At 41.3% G+C, this 25,932-nt stretch overlaps 1 protein-coding gene across 1 annotated transcript in view; it reads right to left on the minus strand.

The window, feature by feature from the left end:
- The window catches only part of LOC116844668 (Kv channel-interacting protein 4-like), a 159,488-nt gene extending 136,364 nt beyond the window's left edge, over positions 1–23,124 (minus strand). Inside the window, exons 1-2 of the mRNA XM_032816528.1 lie at positions 23,066–23,124; positions 22,914–22,985 (exon numbers count right to left, since the gene is read on the minus strand). The gene's annotated coding sequence lies outside the window, so the exon portion shown is untranslated. The remainder of the gene's footprint in view (positions 1–22,913; positions 22,986–23,065) is intronic.
- Positions 23,125–25,932: the final 2,808 nt, after the last annotated feature.

The raw sequence follows: 25,932 nt of genomic DNA on the forward strand, positions 1-25,932 counted from the left end.
ACAAATTGTAAACAGATTCCGAGCGGGAAGTACAGTTCCACGTCGCGAACGTGACTCCGAGTAACCGAACTAGACCGCAACAAAACTTTCCGCACTCGAACGTTACGTACGTGAGATCTAAGGATTATCTACGGCTGAGAACGGAGTTTGCCGTCGCTTTCGCGGAATATGGAACTAATCGTTTATTCCGTATGACTGAGAACGTTGGATCCTTCGATATCGCATACGCCGAAACAGCACTTATGGTCTCTCTTGCACGCGAATAACGTTTGGACGACAGATAGGAGGCAGGAAGGGGAGAAGACGAAGGGAGGAGAGTATCGGCCCGTAGATTTGGCAGATTCCCAAAGTTGGACGGTCGGGTTTGCCGACAGCGAAAAGCCAAAGTGAGCGAGTGCGATCAAATAAGCTCTGTAATGCGACAGTTTGTGAGCAGTTGGATCGGCATGTGTGATACGTGTCTATGTAGATATGTGGTGGTTATACCAAGTTGCCTTGGAACTTCCTGCGAGTTTATGGCTGACACGTTCATTTGGAAATCTCAAAGCGGCATTAGCTCGCCACATTCTCCTTTAATCCGAGTCAAATGGTCTTTGGTTTTGTTTTATCTCGCGCTCAGTCACGTAGACGTCAAAACTTTGGGGATTCGTGTGTGGATAGTCGATAACGTGCTGTACATTGCAGAATTTGCTCGAAACGTATTTTTACACAATATTTTCGTAAATTACTTGAGGCCCTCTTTTATGGGATAATATATAAAAACATATAAGTAAATAAAATAAATAAAAAATATTAATATAAATCAATGCTTATGCGAATGTGCCGTATTAACTATGATCACTTAGCGCGAGTTCTGTGAACTTTACCCAAAAAATATAACTTTATCCTTAGCACAATCTTCTTAAGCATAACCTCAAAAGGTTGTTGTTTTAAAACTAAAAGCAACATTTTTTTTAAGCACAATATTATTTTTCTTCATCAGAAGAGAAATACTCTTTCGGTAAAAGTTTCCGCTTAGAATATAAATTACGGGAAATAGCACTTTACAACTAGAGTTTTACTAGAATATTTTTCTTTTGGTTTCAAAAGAAAAAGTTCTTCTCTCTCTTAGGACGATAACATGAGAGGATTCCAGTAAGAATAAGATTATATTTTTTAGGTATTGAACACTGAAATACGGAAATGTTCGGGATGAGATAAGAAATATATTTAATCATATACAATATCAACGTGCCGGAATTGGTCGTGACAAAATTCTTCCAGTCGTGAAATTCTCTTGCCACATTTTTCTTTTCACTTCACCCCACCGGACTTGGCGTAACTTTCTGCGTAGAGCGCTCAAATTTATATTGTAGAACGTGGACCAGTCGGTGGTTTTATAGGTGCTGACGCGACGTTACACGACCTTTGTCGTAAAATATCTCACTTACTCTGACCTTGTATCGCCAAGATACATTGTGAACTTTCTACGTGCCTCCTCAATAAATTGTCACCTTCAGCCTCGCATTGGGAATACTGTACATTAATAACGTTTAAGCTTTCGGGCTGGAGTTTCCCCATCAGATAGGTTCCCTTGTTACGAATAATACGAAGAAGTTTCTTCGACGAACTTATCGTCTCATTTGCGAGTTTCGACACGATCGGGCTTTCAGGTCATTTTAATTGGACTTTCTGACACGCGGAAGCCGCTTATTACGTCTGTCATATCTGTGTCTCGTCTGTATTTACCTAGTTGTGCTTTCAAAGTGATTCAGCAACACATACATACACACAGTATACACGGAAGAAGAAACATAGAAATCTCTCCCCACGATCAGTTCCCTTCCTTTCTGACGACATTACGGATTCATAGTTTTACACGAATAAATTACAGCTTGTAGAAATATTCCTTAAAATTTTATATCTCTCGATTATTATTAAAAATACTCTGTTATTATCTGACGAAGAAGAAATTTCATCAAGATATCAGGACACAGCGTGTTGACACATACCCGTGCACCTGCGGAATTTCGTTCCTCGTTTTTGCGACATCTCTAGAGATTAATAGCGTTCACAGATGCTATTAATATCATTAAAGTCGAGATCTGAAAGGAAAGGCGTGAGCGCGCGCGACTTGCCTCTCTAACTCCGTAATTTATTAGTTGTTTCCTTTGTCGGACTTGTTTTTCATTCTCGTAGCTGCCCGAAGTTTCTGTCTTTCGCGAACTCGTTCGAAGTCCAAGTTGAAGATACGCTCAAAGACGGCGAAGGTACTTCAATGAAACAAATATTGGTTTGAAAGAACCGCAATCAATATCTCTATAAATAAAAGAAATCGAGACAAAGAAGGGATAGAAACGTAATAAGTTCGTAATTACATCTTTCCGCGAGTTTTCATATGTTATACCTCGCGAGAGAAATCAACGTGTTGACTGATTCGTTATCGTGAGATATTTTCGTTTCGCTATGTGCATGTAAACGATATATTTTAAAAAAGTAAAAAGTCTTTCTTATAAAAGTGCTTAAACCGTCAAAAGCTATATTTAACAGCGGTGATTCTTTCGTATATCACCAAAGGAAGTCACTGCTATTAATCCACAATGTAGCAGGTATAATAGGTTGTCAAACTGCTGAATGCTGACTTTCTATAGTGAAAAGTGCTCTCTCTCTCTCTCTTCCTCTCTCTCTTCATCCGTAGAGACAATACGGTGCTTTGAATGTGCCGACGTACTCATGATTTAATATGTTAGAGAGAAAGAGAGAGAGAGAGAGAGAGAGAGAGAGAGAGAGAGAGAGAGGGAGAGAAAGAGAGAGAAGATAGCTCAGATTTATGATAAAATTCAAAAGTAAAATAAAAAAACAATTTAATAATAAATAATTGAGTTTTACATGTCTTTTTAGCGAATTGCAAATAATCAAAATAAACTATGGGAAACTAAAAAATTAATTTTTTATTTCTTTATTTTTATTATTTTTTCATTACAGAAAGATAATGAAGATCTTTTATTTAGAAATATGTGAGATATGTTACAATAATTTATGAGCTTTGCAACAATTTTGGGAAAATAAGATTCCGTGATTTGCTAAATTATGATATGAACTGAATTACATAAGAGATTTCTTTCATATTGTTATCTTTAATATTTCATTAGTCTTTATTCAGGAAACTATCTATTATTCAATTTCGGAGTAGTATTTTGTCGATAACAACCAGGAAATTTGAAACAGGGTGTGTAATAAAGGCGTCACCTTGCGTGACTTGCACCTTAATATCATCGTATCAATGTCTGAATTTCTCGCTACGAAATCGAGGTGGACTATCTTTAGTCGTAAAGGGAGAACATTAGGAAAAGTTGGAATAAGAACAGAAAGCTCGCAGAAATGTAGCCGAGCGCAAGGAAGACTTTAACAAGAAGCAAATAAAGGTTAATTAGACCGACGAATAAAAGTGGGAGCGCAGTTACCGGACGAGCGGTACTTAACGCGGCAACATTGATAAATTGAACAATCGGGGAAACGTCGCGTCTTCAGGTTAATATTAATCGAAGATAATAAGAAGGGTCGGCGAGCTCGCGAAAAGAGCGACTAGAGGGGAATGCGAGAACGAGATAAGCCGGTCTGGTAGAATCGAAAGGGATAATATCGTGTGAGATATGGCTAAGCGTATTACTTTCGCCGAAAATCGCAAAATGCATTCCGCGTAGCGTCGACACCCGATTTTCACGCGGCACAACGAGAAATAAATGACCTATGAAATGAGGCCTTCAATGTTTTCGGGCAAGATTTCGACTGTCAAAAAGATTTATCGCCGTGCTTCGCACTTTCCGTGCTAATACGTTTCCGACGATTCGCCTGTCGGACCCTCGAGTCCCCGTTTTCGATTTGCGAAGAAAAAAAAGACACGGGAAGAAGACACCGGTATTCTTTTGTGTTTTTAAATTAGGCTCCACTAATGCTTCGATATATATCGCTGAGTCTCGATGCGAACGCTTTATATGCAGATACACATTGTAGCACGTTTAACATCGTTGAACATTCGTATGTCTTTTTCGTAAAGAATTGAATTAAACGCCTAAACTTTATTTAAGAAAGCAATTACTTTAGGTGAGTTAATTTTCATTGGTATAATGAAATTTTGCACAATACAAGAGATAACTTAATGAATCGGGTGTAACGACGGCAGTCCAACAATTTAGTTACTTACGAAACATTTAAGACAGGGCAACTAGTTCACGAGTAGAGGTGGGGGTTGCACCTATTTGCATAAAACCCGAGATATAACGGATGGACGAATGGAGCAATCAGGAAGCTTTCATGAGGGAGAAATCCGTGTCTCTGTGATTGGCCGTCGTGCTTGTGCACCTAACGAGCTTTATATCTTATGCAAATTTGCGCGTATGCTAATGTACTAATGTTACGCTGGCGTATGCGCGGCTTAACAAATTAAACACGATCGATTATATGCGTATCTCAATTAACATGTATCAAATTACATACAAATTACATAGTGTATATGTATATATATATATATATATATATATATATATATATATATATATATATATGCAGTGAATATATGTGTAACGTCTATGTGTGTGAAATCCATTATTGTCGATAAATTTAAATCGAAATTTAGATCACATCGAAACCTGGACATGCTGAAACGTGTTTAACGTGTGCCAATACGTTAACAATGAATTTTACATACATACATTAATACATTACATTATGCATTATTTGCATTATAACGAACATGAAAATTCTTTCGCTTCTTCGTCATACAGAAATTGTTTATTATTATACGACCAAAGTCCCGCGAGAAATCTGAAATTCTCATCGCGAAGTTTCGTCTGCTCGAAATGTCCACATTAGAGCTGCTTTCTCAGTGCAGCCTTCCCGTAGAAGTAGAATCCGAGCGTCGATGTGTCCCTGATATTGCGAACGCGGATCAATGCGTCTCCCCAACGAGACATTAGCATATAAATGAAGCTGTAAACACTATCTTCATTCACTCAAGACGATAGCATGCGGGACAATGTCCTAGATACTGGCACTATCGTAAAATGCCCGGAAATGTTGCCCGTGCATTGTTGCTGATTTGCTTTTTAGTCCTGCCCTATCTTTCACTCGATTCGGCGACCCTCGTATCAGAGATAGACGGCGCCGTCGTCAAACCGTGTAAATTTACACGATACAGTTTGTACAATTTGCGTTCTATATTTCACGTTTGACCATACATGAAAGAATATGTAACGGAGGTGTATGATGCATACGCAATTACAGATTTTACGCGCTTCGGATGCAAAGTATCCCGGATTCCGCCGGGATGAATTTTATTCTGCGCGACAGGCGTGCGTTTTATTTATGCACAAAGCACTTTTGCACTTATAAAATTACCATGGCACCTATATACGCGGTGAAATGTAAATTTGCGGGCACACAAAACACGCATTATGTAGATTTCATCACGGCGTGGGCAAATGTATATGGTGATATATTGCATACTATAGATATTACCGCCTTTCACGATGACGTATGAGCATCAGCAAAGTGGTATCAACATCATGACATAACCTGATTAGATATAGGTGAAAAGACTGGCGCCGTGACGCGCTTCCTAAAATTTGTACGTCCTATGAGACATCGTACTCGCATACCTTTCGTGTTTAACGAAGTGCGACGCACTGCGCTTATGTGAACGACGGTAACATAATATCTCAAAAATCCGGGGGAATTCGGAAGTATATATACGTGAAACATATCGCTATATAATCCCGACGGACTCGAGAGCGAAATAAATGCGTAGCTTTGTTCCGAATTAACACTTTGTGCTGAAGCATGCAATTTCGATTTCGAATTAAATCTTCATTTCCATCTAAATTAAGTGTTAAAGGACGAAGTTCAAATATTCAAACGGTCTCTGCTCTCGCTATTGTATTTCTATGTGTAACGTTGCATACAGAGAAAACAACCTCCGTCGTGTATTTTGCGTTGATGTAGTATTAAAGATAACCATTGTTACGTAAATGCGAAAATAAGTAAGTCTTGATACGATCTGAAGCCGTGAGGCGAAATTCACGTGTAAGAATATCTCTTGTGTATCTCGCACCTACGTCGGAGGCTCCCGCAAAGACAGTGCACAGATACGGAAATAGGTCAGGAGACAGTTAACTAAGATAACCTAACAGCGCTATCTCATTGCGTTATAAATCCATAAAAGATATTGTTTTCAATATTTTTCAATATCACTTGGGAAATTGTAGGCCAGTCGATTCGCCGACTCTATCATTGATTTCTTTTTTGACGTCGTGTCTGTTGAGGATAAACGTTGAGAAAAGCTCATCATGCAGATTTTTTTTACGTTCAGTGATCATCAATAACGCAGCTTGGCAGAAGGAGAATACAAGAAGTGCGCATACATTATTCTCCAAAAGCATCCAATTTGTATCCGGTACCTATCTTTAAAATTGAACATTCGTATCTTCGTAGTAGCTTCGCGATAAACCGCAATTTATCGGTCGAATCTTTTGAAGATGCCACGCATTCCGACGGATTCATCGGAACAAGATATCTGTGTCAATGCGAATCGGATTTCACCGTCTCCTTTGCTATGCTTCCACGGTGGATAAACTATTTGCCTCGGTATATCAAAATAAATTCCCTCGAATATGAACAATGCGACGAAGAAAACGCAAACATGCAACCGCTCGATCAAAACGACAGAGTTCCATTGCGGAACGAACTCGAGAGTAGATTAAAGAATATTCTTTTTTTCCGTAACTTCCGTTTCTTTCTCTTTAGAAATTTATTTGTGTATGAGACATTTTATATAATGGAACTTCATCTAATATATGTGTCCATCATACTTAATAATATCTCGTGCTAATAGGCGATCTATCAGCCCTTGTCACAAGCATTGTCGCAAGAAAAAAGATATTCGCCGTTTTGGTCGGACGTTATTTATGATACGATCTAATAAATAAAATTTATTGCTTTCTATATTCTCGTGTCTTCAAATTTAGCGGCTGTAAGATATATTGTAGTCAAACATCTTGGGGACGTTTACAGAGAGGGATGGGAATGACTCGTGAGGTCAGACGTCGAAAAGTTTCGCGGGACGAACTGGCAAGTAAAAACTCGTCGAATAATCATCATGTCTCCTAAATTACCGTGCAAATGTTACGAGCAAAAACCACCCAATGAAACTTTCATTCCTCGAGACCGCCACGGAGCGGTGGATCGTTAAATAACTCTCCTTCGCTCTTTCGTCCGTCGTTCGTTCGCTCCGGCGCGCGGAAGCTCTCTAGGGGATCGTACTTCTCCTGCGAAGGAGGGATCCGTTTCTTATCGTCCACTTCGTCAGTGATGCCTAGATGTGGTGTCCGTGAATCATCAGTAGGGCTCTTTCGGCCCTCTGTGCCTGCGAATTTCGGCAAGTGATAAGGCTTTTTCGCCGGCGATGTGTTATCGGAAGCTCGCATCGAAGGTGCGAGGTCAGTCGGCACATGAGGTGTAAATTGCACGAAATAACTGTAGGAAGGACAAGAGGGTGAACGAAAGCGGCATCGCCAACGTCAGCAATGATCCTGGTGGCTAACCAGAAGCGAGGTGGAGCGCTGTTGCTAGGCAACCTGTTGCCACGGGCGCCTCTGCGGCGCTATGAGAAAGAGAGCCCACTGTGTCATGACACTGTAAGCGAGAGGAGTAGCAGAATTAGAGGAGATAGAAATCGGTCGGTTTGAGATAATAAACGTCGGGGATGGAAAGAGATATTTATAGAGATGCCGCGCACATAGACGCCTCCGTGAGGGAGATGCAAGAGACTGTGCTGCATCGTCAAGTTTGGAAGATAAAGAAAGAAGAAAGAAAGAGAGATGGAAGAGAGGGAGAAGAAAGGGAGAAAAGTCGACGAGTTTCCTCGAGTAAACTTTAATGAAACACTTTGTGTTTTTAATAATTAAGTCTACCTTCTTTTCCCTCTTTCTAAGATCTTCTATTGTTGTGCAAAAGTAAGGTTCTTTAGAAATTAATAATATCAAGAAACGTCGTTAACTCTTCACAGTTTTACAGCGGATATTTCAAACAATTGATTTGTTGGGAGAAATCCATCTAAATCTGGGGAGTCTCTGTTGTGCTAATCGCGGCACAGAGTTGATACACTAGCGCGAAATGTATCAGTAGTATCTGATGAAAAATGAATATTACGAATAATGTAACAGCATGTACATTCGAGCAATGAGTAGCGCGTTATAATAACGTGTTTGTCGTCAGCAACAGCGGCTTTCAGTATTTTACATATGTTTCCTATATTTCACGCGTCGAGGACATGGATCAAGCACTCCGGCACGCAGTTCGCATTTACGCGCGCTCTTTCGCTTCTGCGTACACATACAGCCGATTCATAATATACGCTCATAAATTTAGCACGCTGCCTAACAATGTGGTCGTTATTGAATATAATGACATAATTCATGTTGATATTACTACATAATAATTATTTATCACGGCTCTCGCAAATAATTAAATGTTCGCGTGTATCTCCACAAAACCTTCCGTGGCAGAAAAATAAATCCGCTCCGGACGACCAAAGGCGTGTCCTGCGTTTCGCTAATACGCGGCAGGGAAGATGAATGGGATGAACTTTTAGAGCCGGGGAACACGTAGACGTCGCCGAGCAAAGGTCTCGACGAAAGTTGATACGCGCGATAAATCAAGGGCGCATTTGCACCCGCTCGCGTTTATGACGCTCATTTTAGGCGTGTTACCGCGTGAGGCATGTATCAATTAATCACGACGTAGCATTAATAGAACGTTTCTTGATACGAGCGACAGACCGCGTCGCGCATAGCCAAGGACCGGTTCCAGTGGAGGTAGCAGACGTGCGGTCAGCCCCGTGCGGTATGGCCGACAAATTTGTTAGCGAGCGGTCATCCATAAATTTGCATCGAGCGCGAGGAGGAAAACGCACGGCAGCCCGATAGCCCGCCGTTATACTTCGTGATGTCGGGGGGAGGCGCAAACTGATGATGATGGCCACGCGCGAAATAGCGTAAGCGTTTAGCGACCCGCGGTCTCGTTAACATGTGACCTTTGAAATATCACGATCAAAGCCGCGAACACGACGAAATGATCCTCTGCATCCGTTTTCTCGCGCTAGATCTGCTCGATCTACGAACAGTTCGATAGAACTTGTATTGTGTTACGGTACTGTCGGAAACACAGGGCCTCCCACGCAGCCTCCATTTACGAGGTGATAAAGGCGTCCCGGATTCTACGTCGGAGGCGCCGTAATTGCAATCCCGTTGAAAATTCAATCCTGCTTTCCTCTCTGCCTCTCCCTCTCTTTCTCTCTCTTCTCCTACAGTTATTTGAAATAATCTTCTTTAGGACAAATCTGCGCGCTCTGCAACAGGCGTCCAATGGTTCTGCAAACCATCACGATACGTAATACCTTGCGCGTATGCCAACAACGGGGCAGCGCGATGGAAAGAAAAACGTTTATCGACGGCGTGTACAGTGCCGTTTAATAACAGTATCAAACCGCTGTATTCTCAGCCAGCTCGATACTCTTTATAGACAATTTTCTCTCGTGCAGTAGCACAACATTTATTTAAGAAGACCGCTATCATTTTTACACTGCCCGGTGACCCCGTTGATATTCGAGAAACGATATTTCAGTCTGCTTGTCCTTGTAACTTGGAGTGGCTCGGATGAAAGATGAATGTGACACACGATCGAAATTAGACGCGAGTAATCAAACACACGGCACGTAATTAGAGTCCTTCAGATTTCCGTGAAAGTATCATCCTTGCGAATGTATCCGAGATGAATGCTGACTGTGAACTCAAATGTGTCGAAAGCGCAAAAAGAGATAACTATATAGAGATAATTACGTAGTCAATCAGTCAATGATCGGGCGATGACAGCCACAGAATACTACAGGGTTTAATGAAATTGAGAGGTGTACTCTCTTCAATTTCGCAGTCAGGTTTGCGTCGTATTCGCAACAATCTACCCGCTTATAACTTCCGCCAGAGTGGAGTAATAAGATTTCGGTCCACTTTGGGGGCGAAAGCAAGTATCTTCATTGTGTAGGAGCCATGCGATTGGCATACTGATGACTTCAGCAATCAAGAGAATACGCCAAGAGAACGCTATTGACTTTGCACTCATACGAAACAAATAGTGTACAGAGTGTACTTGTACTTAAAGCGCGGAAATAAACGTGCCGGCGAACTGCAGTCTAATATAACGGTCGTTTCTATTACGATCTTTCATATTGTAACGTGAAAGCGGGCATTGGATAGGGGTCCTAAGATTAGGTTGAGGCCTTGAATAGAGGTCCTAAGATGAGGACAAACGGCAACCTCCGGATCTCATATGAGGTTTTGCGAACAATCAGACACGCTCGGCAACCTCGTCACGTTCGCGAATAGTTTCGGACCCGGCTAAGCGACTCGTTGAATGCACGACCAAGCCGCTCGTTGCATCTGGCGCGCGCGAGTATCGACTGTCCATTACAGTGACAAAATCCTCTCTCTGTCCTTCTTCCTCTAGCGCTGTTACGCACGAATGCACACGCTGTACGGGCGCATGCTTTGTGCGGAAACTTTGCCGCGAATCGAGTCGCGCGAGCGCGATGAATCATTTTTCAGAGAAGTTTCATCGACGCGTTCGCGAGATTTTCGACACGATTATTTAGGGGAGTCTAGATAACCCCAAGACCATACGTTGTACATGTGCTTTTTTAGTATTCATCTTGAGAGAAACAATGAATACAAAATTGCGAAATGGCGCTTTTAGAACATCGATATTTTTCCCTGAGTTTCATCAAAATCGAAATAATATTACAGTTAAAAAGTAGAAAAAACTGATTTAGTAGCAGCAAAGTAAATTTCCGATCCTCTCGAAATTTTGTATTAATATACTTAATCGTGAGTGAATAAAATTAAGCGATATATTATTAGCTAGAATAAAGTTTCTTGAAAGTATACGATATACTATTTCGAATTAGAAAAGGGCGGACGTGGTAAAGTTAGCTCATAACTAAGGAAAGCTCATAACTGGCAAGAGAACTGTGGAGATATCTCGCGAAAAACCTGGAGAACTACTAAGCAGAATGTATATTTTTTATATAACCTTTTTAATCCTGCGATACTTTGATTATTACAAGACAAAACAAACGGTTAATAAGGTTATGACGGACATTGATATATAGAAGAAGGCTGCCTCCATCATTTGTATAGTCAGTTATAACAATTGATTGTCTGAGCATTGTAACTTTGAAATTTCGAAATATATGAGACATTTAGCCCCGGTCTCCCCTTCCGTTTCGCTGGAGAGATCTATGTTGCTTCATTCGGTCGAATATCTGGCGCTCGCGGCTGCAACACGCGCGTCGTTACACGGGGAGTGTAGCGATTGCAGACAATTAATCTTCTAATACGTTAAACAAACGCATTGGCGCAAAAAATATAGTCACGTTATATAGCCACACAAATATTATCTATCAGAACGTGGCGATAAACAGTCGCGATAAATCTGTGTTCGCGACGTATAATGCCAGATAAAGTTTTCCATTTGAAAAATAAATTATATATTTCAGTACATATTTATATACGTATATAAAGGAGCATTTTATCACTGACAAAAGTACATAAAGTATATATGCAAAGTAACTTGAAAGATCAATTTTACGAGGAAATGATAAAAATGGAGATATAACAACATGCAGCGTATGTAGATCTTGTAAAAACGTTATTTTCATTGACAGCTTCGTCATGACGATATACCATGCGCGCGAGTTAATAATTGTTGTGTGTTTGAGCGTGTCTGTGTCAATCGTTTCGCAGATGAATTGTTTGGGAAACAACCTTCGATTACGTGCCTGTTCGCAGCTGGCGAGAGCAATATTTATCTTGCTCCGGCAAAAACTACGATCTACTTTCAGCTCACGGTTGCACCGAATGAGAACGCAAAAACGAATGGGAAAGAAACGCAATGCGAAAAATAACGATCCACTGTTTGTAATGCAGATTTTTATTGCGTTAAGATTAGTTTGTCCCGTATTTTCATGCAGCTTCCGCATACAGTGTACGCAGTGGAATTTGCAAGTCGTAAGACGTCTATCAAGAAGCACGTAAGCGATTAACAATAATTGCTTCTTATCCGTGTAATGACTCGCGGCAATCGATATTTAATGAGGCGACATAGATCTCACCGGCGTGACGACAGGGAGACCGGGGCTAGATTTTCCATTTCAGAATTTTAAAGTTACTATTTCTGAGGCAACCATTATATTATCTTAAAAAATTTGCGCGCTAATTATGAAATTTGTGAGAAAATATGTTGAAATTTCTTTTGAAAAAATTTTATACACAAAATAGACAAAACAACATTAGCTGTTTTTTCCATTTTTTTTCTATTGGAAACATTTCTTTAAAGATTCATGGGATATAACAAGATTAAAGACTTTAGCTCAGAGTTGTTCCAAGGTCAAAACAGGGTTGGGGGAGTAACTTCTACGATGAAATTACGCGGAAACTGTACGCTCCGAAAGAATCCGACAAAGAATAACAGCTATAATCTAACACTCGACATTTTATCCAATATATCGTCGTTCGATTAAATGACGCTCAATATCATTATCGCTATGCGAACAGTTTGACGCAAAGGGAAAAACTCTGGGGAAAAGTAGGTGAGTCCGACGTCCGAATAATTTATTGGAATCTGTGCCAATAATTCTCTGGGGGGGAAGGGGGGCCGGACCAAATACGGAGAAATTCAATTATCCGATATAACGAAGGATCAGACGGCCATTCGTCCTTCCAGCTTCAGTGCTTAATAGAACGATACGTAGAAAAAAAGTTTATATATGTGCATATGAAAAAAATTACTCCGCGGTGTAAGCTCGCGTTTAAATGTATGTTGAATATATACTTCTGCGTATAACGCGTGTGCACATTTATTACAATTAACGTTATAATTTTCATGAAGTTTACAACAAAAAATCATCAGTTACGCGCGCTTCTGAACAGCTATGATAATTTCGAGGTTGCATATTGAATATTACGCGAACATTGCAAATTCTTTTCGTAGCATTTTTTGTTACTTTTCGACTAAAAATAATGATTCTAATCGGGTTAATTCCAGTTATCTGATTTGTATAAGATGACGTTATTGAGTCCTGATAAATCATGTATCGCGCGGTGTGGATTATTAATGTCATGCCAATCAGGATTATTAATGTCATAATACGGATATTACGGATAATCATACTAAAGATTATTAATGATTAGGGTTTTATCAATAACGTCTAAAAATGTATCATTTTTAGCGCGGAATCCTCTTAAATAGAAATTTCTATTATGCTTCCATAAAAATTTTTATTGAGAACAAGACTCGTACTGCAGATGAAATTCCTTCAACTTTAAAAATACTGTACTTAGAATATTTTCTTTTGCTCTTAGAAGAATCCTCTTGAGGCTGTATATATTAGAGAATTTCGCTAAGAACGGAATTATATTTTTTTGGGAGTGAATTAGAACGATAATCTAACCTTTCGTAAACCTGACAACTGATTGGGCTCAACCTGATCATGACCATAGTATAGTCGGATTATATGCATCGCAACAGATATCCTGTCATTGTGATTGCAGTGAGTCCTACATTGTCGTTATACGGCGAGACTAGGATACGAAACCGTATAACGAGTTTGATCCGATTCTGTCCCCAATACTCGGTGTAATCATTTCGTTCTCATTTCCGATCCGACCGTACAGCCATCCTCAGATCCTCGTTCTTATTGCAGAAACCACCGAGCTATTCGTATTCTTAAAATAACATCAATACGAAATTGTTACGTGCCGCGGCGTACCCGTCTGTAGACACTGGACGACGCAAATACAAGAACGTGAAGCTAAAACAAAGGCGATGAGACAAGAAAAGAGCAATTTATTACGGAGGTTCCGCGGACAGGAAAATCAAACTTCGTCACTCGCATTTACATCATTTAGCAGTAATAGCTCGAGGAAAGTTTGCCCCGTGCATCTTTCAAAAGGTGAGTCCGCGAGACTCGCTGCTGCAAAACTGGCCCGTCGATGAAAACGCGATGCTTCGTCGAATAAAAGAGTCTATTATATTTTACGATGTAGTACGGCGAGGGTCGTTTCCGAGATATCTTCTTGTAACTCACGATTCTCTTATCGCTTGGCCGCCATGGCCGAAAAACGAGAAAGACAAAGAGAAAGAGAAAAAGAGAAAGAGAGAGAGGAAGAGAGACAAGGAGGTTTGACGGAAACGTAACACGTCGCGATAAAGCGTATTCCTCGAATAAAACGGGGTCGAAAGATGTGTACGCTCACATTTCTCAAACGATACGATCGACTGCATATACACTGAAAAAAAGAATTGCTACTATGACCAAATTTATTGGCTTCATAAAAATTTCTGTCGCAATCATTTACATTTTTGAAACAACGAATCGCTAGATCAGCGCAATCTATTTTGACGCTGAAGAAAAAGTGAAAAGAGAAATTTCGGACATTATCAGTGTCAAAATAAACTATAGTAATAAATTATATTATTAGAATAAATTGTATCAAATTGTATTATTAGAATTAAACCTACTTTGCTAACTTAGCTCCTATTACGTTGTAGAATTCAAGGTCTACTTAACATAGAGCCAAAATTTCAACTCGGGATATTTTACTATTTCTCTGGTTGACACAACTATTCTTTTTTTCCGTGTAGTTTAATAAGTTGCCTTCGCCAAAACAACGGACATGACGCGCATTTCTCTCTTGTCGACCACTCTCGTCGGTCCACGTTTCTCCGTCGCGAGAGAATTTAACGACACACTCTCCGAAAGTTGCGCATCCAGTCGGGAGAACACACAGAAGCGCTCTGCAGAAATTTCTCTGTTTCTACACGGCGAAATTGACCTCTCTCGACGCGCTCTCTGTCTCGGCTGACATGATAAAATGGATTCATCATCCATGATCTAGGAGCGTGTCGGCGCGAACGCACCGACCGGACGTTCTTCGACTAATTCGGCCTGGCCGCGCATGTAGATTTTACCACCGGAACTCCAGCGGTCCGCTACAATTTCCGCTTTTATTTCCTGAATCTCGAGCGCGCGCCTCGTGATTCATTCTTTTGGCCTGGAGCGTCGCGTTCCCGGTTCCTTTTTTCAACTCGGCAATCGAATTTCGTGAAACCGCGTCCATTTCCGGACCTGCCCTCCTCACGACGTCAAGTTGGATTGGGTTCATACCGCTATGACGTGGACATACGTGTGTACGATTACAGTCTCCGTGCGTCCCGCTGAACGTCACGCGGTAACCGTCCCGGAGGACCGCGACAGAGACATTATTGGCCTAGTGTAATATAGTATCTGACGGAAATTCGATACATACAAGCGTAAATGCATCGCGACGTTTCCAATCTTCTTATTCATCCTCCATAAACCGCGGGCCCTTTGCGACTATTTTTTCAATATATCGTATAACTATACACTCGTCCGATAGTCGATTCACTTGGGGAACCATCGATTGTAGCGACGTCCGTGAAGTACGATCTGGTTTTATTGGTTTCGTTTGTTTTTCTCGAGTTGCTCTCACACAATCGGAGGTTCTCGTTCTCACGACGTAGAAAGCGACATCCCGTTCTTCTGGTCCACTCATCCACCCACACACACACACACACACACACACACACACACACACACACACACATATATACGTTTTACGAAAGTTTTTACAGCGGGCAGTCCAAAAGATTTACGCTGATACGTTTGGATGCGCGTTTTTACCTGACAACCCGCAAAGTTAACATATCCGCGTAATCCGTTGAGCTTTATAACACTTTGTGTCGCTGCGTGTCAATCAACTATTGAGATTACAGTCAATTTGTCGTAAAATTGAATAGAGGGATAATAGGCACTTCGTAAAATGGATTTTATCGTAGTTACTTTACGTAGTTCTCTACCCCATTTTCCGGGACAGATTTTTCGACAGATTTTTTGCCTATGGGACGCCGTGTTCAATAAAATCCGTTGATTGGATTTTGCGTTCACCGAGTTTATAAATCAAGGAAGGCTTGAAATAAAACACGCATAAAAAATTATTTTTGTCGCGCCAACGCAAAATAATTTGCAGGATTGCACGCGCGAGAGAGGAATATTTCGCGTCGTGTTACCGACTGATTAATCGCGATAATGAAAGAAGAAACGCCCACTAGGGGGTCGCTATAATTATTCGCGATTAACCAAATTTCTTGGAGCGTAACTTTATCCTCGCAGCATCTCTCTCACCATAGGAAATAATAACAAAACGTGACGATCTCTCGCGCCGAGGTGAGAAGTAGAACAATTAATCAGTGGATGTAGTGGCGCGGATGACTAGTCGCTTGTCGGGGTGTCGCGTGACACAGATATTTCTTACTGCCGAGAGACAACTTCCGCTACAACTTTTGATGTAATTATGCGCCACGGCATTTGTTTATCTTAGGAATTTGTGAGGTGTGTTTGCCGATCCGTCAGGCATCGCGTCGACTTTCGCGGTCGCGTCGCATCTTGCTGATGAAATTCGCGAGGCGAACTTCCTTCCATTCATTGTTCATCATTTGTCTTCGTCGTCGATGCAGAGAAGCGGCGCTCGATCGCGTGGTCGGTCCTCGCGCGTCAGTCGGCGCACTGCGATTTGCGGTGACGCGCATGAAAAACGTTCCGCGATGAAACGAGCGCGTAGTTCCGGCTAAGAGTGAGTAAATGCTAGCAACTGTGCCGGGATTTTCCATAAAATCGCGTCCGCACGATCTATTTTGCTCGCTTCGTCCACCAATTTCCGGGGATGCGCGCAACGCTCGATATACCGGCCACCATCATCGCCACCAACACCGCCGCCGCCGTTGCCACTATTGGCGTTATATGCACGGATTTTATTCTCATCGAGAAATCGATGATACGTAGCCCACTTGTTCGTGCTTAGAATACATCATGTTGACGTCGACGCGCTGCGTGTGTTGGCGCTTGAAGTACCGTCAAAAATGCGGGGCGAAACTGCGCCGGCCCGATTAAAGGAGAGCTTCCAGAAACACGTGGCATCACGATACGGAGCTAAAGGGGGACATTACGCAAATTCCGTCCGCTTAACACCCGGCGTCGCGCGCGAGTTACCCTAATACCGCGAGGTCGGGAAAAGAACAAAAAGAGAGAGAGAAAGCCGTCCTGACGACTTTAAAGTCGATTTCCGATAATTACGAGGGTCGTTCCGAGAAGAACGTCCTTCCTCTCTCTCTTTCCCTCTTTCTCTCTCTCTCTTTTCTTCGATGCAAGATTGTGCGCAAGAGGTGTGAGACGCGGAGGGGCAACAAGCTTCGCGTCTTACCGCGCTAGTGGGAAAGTAATCGCGCGTCGCGTCGATGTCGCGAGCGAAAAGACGGCTTTCGCTATCGCACGAACGGCTGACGGTAACTCTCGCTCAAATTAACATTCTCTAGCTGTCACGGCGTTAATTGCAAAAGTTTCGCCCGGAAGATGAGGGTGATAAAGCGCGCCGACCAAAGCCACGGTTGCGTAGAAGGTCCTTGGGCGGAGAGCTAGCGCGACTCGTGTAAATATTCGCGGAAATATTCGCGCTGCCTGCAATAAAACGAACACAAGTCAACACAGGTACAATATGGCGGCCCGATTAAAAGAACGTTATCTACTACACTCGTATTGGGAGCAAATAGAAGAGTGATGCGCGCACACTTAGAAATGTGATTTTCCGATTGAACCACTCTCTCAACGGGAATTTCTCTCGATTTTCCCTTTGCTTTTTTAAAATCGTAAAACACGATACAAGATACTGTGACAGCGGACAGTAATAGGGAAACCGTAACTGCATTTACGTTATAGGATTATGTGTTGTGTAAGCTTCGTGGCAGGATACATATATACATTGTATACATTGCGTTTCTCTCTTGCGCGAAACGTGCAAGCGGCAAAGGCTGGTGCATTTTGGAGGTTGATGCACACCAAACCCCCAGGGTCAGTTTTAATCTGCTCCTCAAACTGTATCGCCAGTATTCGCGATAGCAGAAGTTCCCAAATGGCGAAATCTGCGACCGCCGTGCACACTTTCAAGTCTAGCCCGATTTGCGTTAACGTACGGTGGCTTTAATGTGAAAGCCGGCGAAAATTTAAATTGTGCCAATGATAGTCTAATTACGAAATCGATTTAGGGCGGAAGTGCATCGAGTTATGAGCGTGCTTCTCCCTTTGATGTGGAATTCAGCTATAATTGAGACTGATCGTGTGTGCGCGTCGAGAGCTCGACGAATACTTTCGCTTTGCGGTTTAATTGTGTATGTTCAACTGTGTCATAGCGAGTATTCCGAGAAGCTCGAGTTCCGTAAATTTAATAAAACTTATTCCTTACACGGGTATACAAGATACGGGATGGCACAGTTTCTACAAGAAATTGAGCTGGACTCTCTTTGAGTGTAACACGTTCCCAATTTTTCTTGCGATACACCATATTTCCCGTGTATCTCCTTCCGCGGGATTGTGATATATCGGCTGCTGTTACGGTTGCTTCTCACGCGAAGACCAGCTACATTGTTCCCCGGCAACGTTTTCTCGTGCGCTTCGTGATTTCGTTACAATATTTACACCGCCGCAGTTTATTTGACGAAAGCATTAGGCGCGCCGAAAAATCGCCCGTCCGCGGAGTTTTCCAATTTCCCGTGAACTTTCCCTCTTGACGACGGGATATTTAGAAAAAGTGAATCGCAAATTCGCGCTAATATATTTTCGCACGTTTATATTCCTTAAAGCCTCGCGAAAGCGGATGAATGGCTTATCTCCCTTTACAACTGCCGCGACTTCCATTTAGCTTCTGTCAACCGTGGCGTGCCCCGCCGGAATCATTGACGCCGACAAAGCGAGGAAATTGAAATCAGTGAAACGTGAAAGAAGGGCTTCGAGAATACAGCTTCACCGCCGTTGAGTATCGCATTTAGATTCCGGCGACATTTGCTCGATGGCTCGTAGAGAGCGAGAAAAGATTCCCTCGTTTCATCGTAACCGGCTCGTCGACGCTCGAAACGTCCGTTGTGACATTCAGTCAATCACCCGAGCAATTTTTGTCGCTACATCAAGGTCATATTACTCGTTGTTTCAATAATAGTTTCAAAAATAATAACAATACATCTCGAAATTGTATACCTCTGTGGATGATACCGCGCGATCGATACTCGGTATTAATTACGAAGCAATCGCGATGTAACGTCGCGGAATCAGCACACATATTATCGTTACCGCTGCGAAATTATCCATAAAACACATAAGATACAAATTATATAGACTGTCTGGAACCGAGTGCTTGTTCGTGTAGAGAACTCGTTAAACTGAACAGAAAAATCCTGTACCATTTTGTGAACTACTTCTTTACCAAATTACTTTCTGTCAAGTTGCATTTCATATCCATCAGAAACATAAAACTGATGCATTACATATCTAAATCAAGATCTCTCAATAGTTTTTAACATAAATTAATGTCCACTTTAATGCGAACACGAAAACCAAACTCGCAGAGGCGCGAATATCTCGTCCAGCTGCTTACGCGTCTCTGTCTGGCATTAATGAGCGTGTCGCAAGATGCTCTTTTACTCAAGAGCACATAGCTTACGCGTTGAAGGTTGCTTGAGCGTATGAGAACTCTTTAAGCGGCGACGAGGAGGTATGCTCTTCATGATTCAACGTGTGTTCAGTGCATAAACGAGCTGCGCTGCTGCCTCACGTGACACAGTCGCAAAGGTTCTTTGGTCAACAATCATCGCGGTAGTAAGAGAGCCCCTTCGGGCGACGTAATTCACCCCGAGCATGTAATGTGATTGTTGTCTGTTCTCGGCATTTCGTGAGAGCAATATTGCGAGACGATACGAGATACTCTCTCACTCGAGAGCGTGAGAGAACGCGGAATATTTTCGCGCTATCCACCCGCTATTCGGTGAAATTCAGCGTTATCACGATTAAAACTTATTCCCGAGCCTTTTGAGTTTCCGCCTCGATTTAAACGCCTCGTTGATTGCATCACGTTAGCGTCCACACGGCTCTTACCTATAACTGTCTTTGGAAATGAGGTAAGACGAGAGCGAAGACGCATATTCGAGAATAATGAATATTCCATTTCCGAGGCTGGAAGCCTCCAAATATAAAAGACGGATGATACCCAGTCCGAGATTAGAGGTTTTCTTGAAGGCTAGCAGACGACGCGTTTATAATTACAGTATGACGACAATTCAACAAAGATAATCTTAAACAACTTGAAATCTACGCAACATAGTGTTTTATTTTGCATCTTCAAATAATTTCGATTCTACACGCATTAACACAGGATTGTGGATAAAGTGGAATCTTTATTATCATAAAGATCATACGGCACGAAGAGTTCCAACGTCGTAACTTCTCAGTTTCTTTCCGCGTTATTTATCGTCATCTACTGACAAACGGTAAGAGAAAAATGGCGGAAGGGAAGAGGAGGGGCGTGATAACGGACAGTTAAAGATCAGCGTAATTTTTTCATTTTTACACCGGAGACGAAGATAATTGTGCTACCCGGTCGGAATTAATGGCGGGACGTGGAAGCCGTTTCTTTCAGATAAGGCGACCGCTAGGATGGAGATAAATAGTAGTGCCGCACGATGTCTCCGTTGGACGTCTTAGGACGAGGAAAAAATATCAGATCAAGGGGTGGGGGAGAAGTTAAGAAAAGCGGCGAGAAGAGAAGATTTTCACCAAGTGTAAAATATCTTGGCGCGATTTTCTTTATTTCCTTCGAGACAGCCGGGAATAACGATCAAGCGTGATGCTGTAAATAACTATTGCGCGACGCGGCTCCATTGAAACCATTGAAACGGCAAAAGGAAGCGGACGATTCACCTGCAGCGTATACTAAAGAATGATAAATAACGTTAGCCGCGCGACTTAAGAAATGACGAATGGCAACCAAGTAAGACATAATCGTATATATACAAGCGAATAAGCTACAACCTCGATTAATATTGCCGTGACACAATTCCGTTTCGTCGTATATAAATATATTTTCAATCTCCACGTTGTTGTATCTTATTCTGATCGCGAATTACGGTATTACACATTTGCATTAGTTATCTGCGGTTCACAGGGAGAACGCGACTTTGAAACATATATGGATGGATATGTGGATTATATATGGATGGATATTTCTATAACACTTCACACGTATCTGTTTACATTGATCTATCCTAAACAAATTTTGCCGTTTACTCTTGGCCAGAGGCGTGAACTTCAACTGTGAGAAACTCTCGACCCCTCTTCTCCCCGAGTGTCGAACTTGTGGAACGTATTTGAATATTTCATATGGAATTCCGAGGAAATGATAAATCGATATGTTGAAAAGTTTTGTGCAATTTCCGCTGTCAGAGCGATACGATGCTCCCAAAAACATCGTACTACTAGCATCATGTGTCTCGAAAAAATTAATTTCGAAATAGAGTCCGCGCACATATTATGCACATTACGCACTGTAACTCATCTATCATCAAAATTACGGCATTTATAAAACTCGCGTTTTGCAGTCAAAACCAACCAGGATTTTCTTGCATACGCAAATCGAAAAATGGATTGATATTGCGATATCAACTATCTGATCGCCGCGCAATTAGAAAGATACATTCGTCGCGTAGATTTGGAGCAAAGAGGGACATGTGCTGCCTACGTACGCTCCCAAAGCAGCCTCTTACGTAAAATTTAACTCCATGATATTGCAAACTGCTTAAAGATATTGCAAAAGTACTGCGAACACAAATTTACGCGCAGTTACCGTTAAGAGTTAATATACACTCAGAATTTACGGGATAAGAAATCTTGTTGAAATTTTATAATTAAAAACATCTCGATACACTGAGAAAAAATTAAATAAATTTCAAAAAACGTTTGTTTGGATAGTACTGTGAAGATATTTGTTTAAATTAAGTAATTATTTTCTAAAATTAAATAAAGAAGCTTTAAATATAAATTTGTTTCTTTAATTTTAGAAAATAATTACTTAATTTAAATAAATATCATCACAGTACTACCCAAACAAAAGTTTTTTGGAATTTAGTAAATTTTTTTCTCAGTGTAGACTGCGTTGTTCTCTCTCCTGCACAAAATTCGCATCCTCATTACCCTTAATTAAAATATATATATAATTTCCACAATAATAAATGCAAATTTTCATTTATTATCTAATTAAATGTTGGTCTTTATAGAAGTGCCTTTAAAGATATATTTATGAACAGCATTTATTGTGAATCAAAAGCAAATGCATTTAATAAAATATTTAAATAGGAGAATTCAACGAGATATTTAATGTATTTAATTAAGAGCAATTAAAAATTAAAGTAAGAAAATATTGATTTTCAGGGTACAAGATTAAAAATCATTTAGAATTTTTACACAAATTATATAGTTCACATTAATTTCTGCAACAGTCGCTAATAATGCAATATTATTCATAAATTTTTAATTATCATCATATCAGAATGTTCACGTTTTCATTATCGTTCGCTGCTAAAGATTGTGCGCTGAGGGAAAGCGGCACGTGGTGACATCTAGCTTAGAGTTTGACGTCGTTTAAAATTTGTGAAAACTGATAAAACTTTTCTTATACAAGTAATAGCTTCGTTCACAAATATCATACAATGCGTTTGAAATTCCAAATAGGAAAAACATGATTAAAATTATAGGATATTTGCATTGTGCAAATGCAGTTCTACATATGCCAACTGTTGATAAAGCATTACCTCATTATGCACATTTACTGGTGTATGATAACAATATTTCAAGTTTGCGCATTTCAAAGGTATTATGCAATGCAAAATTGATCGTCGATACAATCGAATGTCTATATAAAACATATACATACAGTGATGAGCGCCGTCATTGTCGGTTTCCTTCTGATCATCTCCATCATTCATCATCCTTATTCTACGCCAAACTACGATAAAAAATTGAACGTTTGGTAGAAAAATGTCTGCTATATTTCTGTCGGATGTTTCATAAATTTTATTTCTTTACCGTTCCTAAAGAATCTTCTTTTGCCGGGCTTTTCATTCTGCTTATAGCTTTTGCAGCTGTGACAGCTGCTTCTTTCCACGTAGTTAACGTCCTCTTCCATTATGTATAGAAAAGTATCTTTAACATAAATAATGCATTATTTCATATGTTGATCGAATTAAAATAATATAATAATAATAATGTATGATAAAGCATCTTCACAAACTCACACGTTGCGGAGAAACTATCATTAGTAAAGTTATTAGTCTCCAGCAGCACCAGAGAATTTTCTGTCAAAGATTTGCAAAATCTTCTGCGAAACACGCAATGAAAATTGAAAAAAAAGTGATTAAAAAAATAATTAAATATTGATAACTATTTATGCATCAATATTCGAGGCAGTCATATTTTCGATCGATGTATTCCGAGCTCTTCGATACTTCATCTCACCATGTGCACTTCGTATATCACAATCGAGAGAATATTTTTAGCACAAGGCTTATATTGCACTAGCATCATGGGCGCCGCAATTTCGCTCGTTTTACCGTCAGTTTGCATTTTAGCGTCGCAGGCGCTTCGACGAGCTATCGTGTGAATTTCATAATGTTAAGACTCGTTTCGTCGATTTTATGAATTCTAACAACGTATCAATTTCTCAACTATCTTATTTGTGTACATTATTTGTATCGAAAGTTCGGGGTAATAAGCGGTTGGCGCGAGTTTTTGGACGTCGTCCAACAACACGGTGTAAATCGTTTAAAGTCATGGAAGATTGCGTGTATCATTAGCTCAGTTGTCTCAAATCGTTTGTTATTTAGCACAATGGATCGACGTGATCGACGTTATTACGGTGTTTTACGCGCGCATGCAAATAGCGAATGAAAACTGAATGTCAGACTAGCAACTAGTCCACGAAACCACGGATTTCCGGATTATGTGTCGGCCGTGAAAGATTTAAGTTGCAATCTCTATAAATATCACGCATATGACAAATGATTGACGTATGAAACGGTATTCCCGAAATATCATCTAATGGATTTCGTTTCTTCGCAAACACCCAATTGTTAAATATTTATGAAATCACCGATTTCATCAGTGTCGACCGCTGTCTAACCTTCTGCCTATATATGTAAATTAAGAAATGTATGAAATTGATAATACCTTCTTATCTGAGACTCTTAATCAACTTTATCGACCAACTTTAACACTTTTCAGACACCGTTTTCGCATTCACGTTTTACTCGAGCGTGCTGCTTCTACTTGAACATACAATACAGACTGAAAAGATAGACGATTTTATAACGGACTGTTCGACACTCAAATATTAAAACAAACATTAGAAACTGACAAACACTGCACACACGGGAGACTTACACTCAATACATGGTATTGTTTAACACGAGTATCGATGCAACGATCTTGACGGATCTCCACACGCTCGATAGAGACGTCGCATACCGAGAGTCACGAGCTCGCGAGGATCACTGGATCAAACATCAGAGTGACACTATGAGCGAAACGTTGCCGTCTTTTGTGAAAAACGCGAAACGCGCACGAATCAGTCAAACTACAATGACTCGCGATGGTCCGTGGGCGGTTGTAGGATAACCAAAACGCTATTCGCGTGTCACTCCGACATGACTGGCCAAGTAGCGGACAGAAGAGCGATCTCTGGCCGTAGGCCAGATTCTCCTACGCAAATCTGCATTTTTCGGAGGAGGTCAGAGTACTACTATCCTCCACATCTCTCCGACTGACGTCATTGATCTCGATGACGAATACGCGTCAGTCATGTGAATAATAATTACGTAATTCTCTTTTTTCTCCCTTTGCTTGCGTTCCTTTCTTTTCAAGAAACAACGATCAGTTGAAGGTGTCTAATATCAGAAATACACGATTGCAAGGTTACCTTTCTACACACATAATCATTAGCACCAGCCGCGCGTTGCCAAGTAGACTCTCTCACCTTGGTAAATTTTACTGCCACTTGCGTTACGTCGAGAATGAAAATCAACAACGCGGCTATAAAGCACCGCGGCGCCGTTAAACCTTGCAGCTATAAATTAAACTCTGAATCGTAACGAGCACGGCATAGAAATAATCTCTAGACAGGGACGCTGCACCGATGCGAAACGACGTATTTGATAAAAACGTCCATAAAGCGATACGGAGACACGTACCGCGCGCTCAACTAGACTCGCGCTCGTTAGAAACTCGTCGTTGAAGTGATCAACGAGCGTTGCAAGCACCTTCGAGCTCACGCTCTCACCGACAAACGTGTTATCAGCGTTATCATCAGTGTGGTAAAGGCCGCGAAAACAGCAAGGTGTGCCGGGAGGCTGCGAAGGAAATGTTGTTGCTAGGCGACGATTAACTGTATAGCTACTCTATGCCGTTTCGCACAAGGCGGCAGTTTCCAGATAGTAACTGTCGCCGGTGCAATCATCGGTCAGCCTACAAGGAAGGCGTTTAATACCCTTTAGCGACCGCGCGCCAGCGGTGAGCACGACGCAAGAAAGTCCCACCGTGTGTGCACAGTTAGTCCGGTCGACCGGGCCGGTAGGCCGGTGGTATCGCCGTCCGTACCGGCTCGTACTGAGAAATTTATATGGCGGCCTCAGCCGCGACAATTGCCCCCAGCCACCCCGCCACCCGTACGTTCGTTCATCGGATGCTGCGCTAATTGGACCACCAACCAGTGGCCGATGGACTTTGCGATCGCGCCTCGTGGAGACGCGTAGTGTCAGCCGACTCTTTATCATGCCGAACGAGTTTAAAGGTAACATTGCTACCGACGATGGATTGGATTTCTTTTTCGCAACGTGAGATTTAGAGCAGTCAGTTCCCGCTTAAGAAGAGAGACCTTTTCGTTTGTACCTCTTGTAGAC

The sequence above is a fragment of the Odontomachus brunneus genome, unplaced genomic scaffold, assembly GCF_010583005.1.
Source record: "Odontomachus brunneus isolate Ranch 3 - 2012 unplaced genomic scaffold, Obru_v1 Obru_scaffold_044, whole genome shotgun sequence".
Taxonomy (NCBI): Eukaryota; Metazoa; Arthropoda; class Insecta; order Hymenoptera; family Formicidae; genus Odontomachus; species Odontomachus brunneus.